This window comes from Eptatretus burgeri, chromosome 5, assembly GCF_056783735.1.
Source record: "Eptatretus burgeri isolate ZD-2024b chromosome 5, Ebu_testis_v1, whole genome shotgun sequence".
Classification (NCBI taxonomy): Eukaryota; Metazoa; Chordata; class Myxini; order Myxiniformes; family Myxinidae; genus Eptatretus; species Eptatretus burgeri.
Window position 1 is genome coordinate 31,179,727 of NC_140965.1, and position 4,379 is coordinate 31,184,105.

General features: G+C 40.0%; 1 long non-coding RNA gene across 1 annotated transcript in view; it reads right to left on the reverse strand.

Annotated features, from left to right (window-relative positions):
* Window positions 1-313: 313 nt before the first annotated feature.
* The window catches only part of LOC147026156 (uncharacterized), a 23,625-nt gene continuing 19,559 nt past the window's right edge, over window positions 314-4,379 (reverse strand). Inside the window, exon 2 of the long non-coding RNA XR_015058135.1 lies at window positions 314-3,759. This is a non-coding gene — a long non-coding RNA (uncharacterized LOC147026156). The remainder of the gene's footprint in view (window positions 3,760-4,379) is intronic.

Consider the following 4,379-nt stretch of genomic DNA (forward strand, 5'->3'; position numbering starts at 1 on the left):
ACATGAGATCAGGACCATCTCTCTGTATATTTCTCGAGCTTTCAATGCAGTCTGGCATTATACCTTGCTTTCCAAACTGTCTGCCTGTGGAATTCAAGGCAAACTCTACTCTTCGATTACTGACTTTCTCCACTTCCATAGCCAATGCGTGGCTGATGTGGATTTTTCACCTAACCTCGTAGTGATCGTTGTCGGATTCTTGCGTTGTTGTGGAATCTTATTTAACTTGCAGGGTTTAAACGTCTAGCCGATTCGGTTTTAAAATCCTGTTATAAAATCACAGACACCGATAACCAATGTCCACAGACAAATCTTTTCTTTTGAGAACAATTTATTTCTAATTCTATCCACCGTACACTTCTCACCCTCGTACACTACACACAATGAACTTGAGAACCCGCATTTGTTGCAATATTATTTGGTTCTATTTTATTTATTTTTACTTTATAGTTAAACGTTAAACCAATCCGATTAAATTCACTTCCACAACGTGAAAGTACATTACATCAGAGAGTTTAATTATTACTTGGTACTTGGTCAATCCCAAGGAGTAAACGCACTGAGATGGTATACATCACACGTGCTTGCACTAAAACAAGATTACATTTCAAGGCATTTATACTTTCATGGGAGAGTGGAGGGGTTGTTAACTCTAACTGCATGCGTGTCTTCTCGGTGAGAAGCACTGTTATCAGCCCAGGTCACACCGCTCCACAACAACACATATTTATCAACATTTAGGGCAAAAGACTCTTGGCCAAAGGGAAGGGGGCACTGACAGCCAATTCGACCTATATAGCATAAAACTTAAATTTATAAAACACCAGCGCAATTACAATTTAGAATACATTAATATAATTATTTCCTCCACAGTCCCCCATTTCCTTCTAAGGAAAATTTGAATAATTATATTACACATGATTACCATATCCCGTTCCTGAAGGAGAAAAGATATTCATTACTCAAGTTCAATAAACAATGGCAGTGAGTGCTCAGTCTCAGAAAAGTGAGAGCGTTTCCATTTAATTTATTGCCTGTTCATCAGCATGTATCATACATTGAAAACATGCTACCCGAAGTCATAAGATAAACAGGTCAGGGTGTAGATAGCGCAGCACTCAACGGGAAACACAGTTGAAGCACTCCTTGAGCTGAGGAGAAGGTAGATGTTGGCAAGTACGAGCTTGGGCCTGACACTGGGTTGAAGGAGACGAAAAGGACTCGAGAGGTGAACAGAGATCCAGCCCCAACAGAGCCTGGGGCCTCGCTGCAGCAGTTTGTGCAATCAGGTTTGATTCACCAAGCGAGCTGTGCACGTTAGATGCAGTCGCGGTGGCAGCACGAGCCCCCATTTGCATCATTGAACACATGTTGCAGAAGACTCGCCGTGTGGATCTCCAGGCCTTCGTCATACATTTAAGCAACCACAGAAAGTTCACGATGTATTTGCAGAGCAGACATTCCTCCAGGCAGGCACCACACAACGCCGACGTTAAGACTTTGCTCAACCTTCTCCTGTGGGGTTTTTTTTACATTCCTCATCTTATCTCCTCAGGAAGGGGGTAGTTTCATGATCACATGTTGAATGCCCAATCACCCAAATCTGGATTCTCCCCATCATCCAATCTTTTGGTGGAAGTTCTTTCCAAGCTTCATTTAGACGAAATCGTACATTGCATGGTTTAACTGCGCTCAGCACTCCGAAACTTACAAAATCAAAGTGAAGCATCGATTAAACATCATCAGTAAACATCATGGGCTCATGTATTTCCACAAGACTGACAAAGGTTCTTACAGAAGCATTCAACTTGCATTATATGCCATATCAATATTTTATCCCTTTCCTTGTTGGGTTATTTTTTCCCAAAACAACATGCTAAAATATACAGAAATCTCATTTGTATGTATACTCAAAACATTCATCTCATTTGTATATTTCCATGTAAAAGCAAACAGTCTTTATCAGGGTTTCAATTTGCAATCAATAATTCTTTTCACAAAAATATTCCATTATCGATACAAAAATATGAAAGTTATCTACTTCTTCAAGAACCGAATCCAAATCAATTCGATTTTGCACAGTTACCATTTTAACATTCATATCTGCTAAACAAATTACAGTTTCATTCACAAGTGGTTCCAGAGCAACTGCCATTATATTATCTTGATTCAATTCTCAGTAACTTTTCCCTATCCTCAATTAACAGATTAACAAAGTCCTGAGGTAAAAGGATTCTCAAATGTAATCTCAAAACAAAAGTTCATATCAATTTTAACCAAGAGAAACATGATGGTTCGTTCTCAATGAGTTATTTTTTTTTCTTCTTTTTTTATGAGCCTAGTCTGAAAGTAACTAACACAGTTACTGCACAACCCTCATTTGCTTACTGTTCCACTCCGCTCGGCCATAACATTTAGTTGCCATGACATGACATCTTCGAAACAAGAACTTTGATAACATTGTTACAAAATTTCTCCAAACAGTTTCAACAACACCAAAAGCTAACATTGTTTAATTAACTTGATGAGCCTCCATTTCTTTGTTGAGCCAATCTCTATCATCAACACTCTGAATTCCATAGACATTTTAAATCTCTGACATTTGTCCATCTATCCACTTCTCTCTCACCAAAACAGCAATATGCTGCCATTTTTCAACTCGCATACACAAACCATCTATCACTTCCTCTGACCTTCTCAATTACGAATCCATTTCCTTTATCAAAACAATTAAATACAGTTTAAACAGTTGAACAAAAATTGTCAAATCATTTGTCAAATTTGTCATCAGGCGAATATCACTTAAATTGCAGCTCAAACACTCCGTCCACACATGTAGCTAGAACCTTCCCAAACTTTATCACAGTTATGGGGAAGGCATCTTAAACTTCAGACTAATAAAACATCCAATCTCTCTTAAACAGCTTTTTGGTCTAAACATTAAAATATTTTCTTTTAAAATCAATAAATCAAAAAATAAAATCTTCAGCATCTATCCAATTAAATCTTATTGATTTACCTTGACTGAATCGATCAAAGGGTTACACTGGGTTGTTTGCCATTGCCTTCCCAGCACTAGTTCAGGCAACTTTAACATTCACAGACGAATAAAAACAGCATGCCGAGTTCAACGTTCATCCGAGGGCATCATCTATAATTATCTGTGAATCGCCCCACGTGCTAAACATCATCAAATCATTTTTAAAATCATTCCAAATCACGTTTCAATCCCAAGGAGTACAACGCACTGAGATGGTATACATCACACGTGCTTGCACTAAAACAAGATTACATATCAAGGCATTTATACTTTCATGGGAGAGTGGAGGGGTTGTTAACTCTAACTGCATACGTGTCTTCTAGGTGAGAAGCACTGTTATCAGCCCAGGTCACACCGCTCCACAACAACACATTTTTATCAACATTTAGGGAAAAAGACTCTTGGCCAAAGGGAAGGGGGCACTGACGGCCAATTCGACTTATAGCATAAAACTTAAATTTATAAAACACCAGCACAATTACAATTTAGAACACATTAATATAATTATTTCCTCCACATGGCTCTCAACAGAATCCTTTCATCTCCTCTCCCTGTCAAGGCTGGAGTGCCCCTGGGCCCAGTTCTATTCCTGATCTTCATCAATGATCTCTCTGACTCTGGAAAATCCTCTTTATATATTTGCTGATGACTTCACCATCTGCCGTGACGTCCCTCAACCTTCAGACAGACGGGCTGCAGCCTCTTCTCTCTCTTCAGACCTTGAAAAAAAAAATCACAAGCTGGTGAAACACTTGGAACATGTCTTTCACTCCTGACAAATCTCACACTCTCGCTATCTCTCTCCAAAAGGACCGTCTGGCAAACCCATCCTATCTACTTTCTCACCAATCCTCCTGAGGAAGTTCAGTCATTCAAATTCCTGGGTATCACAATCAGAAACGATCTTTCTTTGGCAAACCACATTTCAAAGTTGACCTCCAAAGCAAACTGCTGACTGGGCATCCTCCATTGTACAAAGTCCTTCCTTGGCACAACTGAACTCTCTACCTACAAGGCCTTCATCCGCAGCTTGATGGAGTACTGCTCTTCTTTCTGGGCTGATTTCCCTGCCTCATCTTGCTCAGCTTGACGCCAAGGCCTTTAACATTATCGGAATCTCCCGCGATGAAGCTGAGTCTATGGGTCTATCAACACGCCATCGTAGACGGGTCAGTGGTCTCTCTATCTTCTTCCACTTCCTTGCTGTTCTTACACCGTCTGCTCTTTCCATGCTTTGTCCCCCCCCCCCCAAGGTTTCTGCAGTGCTCACACAGTCCACCATCAACCCCCTTCTGGTGAAACTACCTAAATACAAGATCTCTGCTCACCTCCATTCATT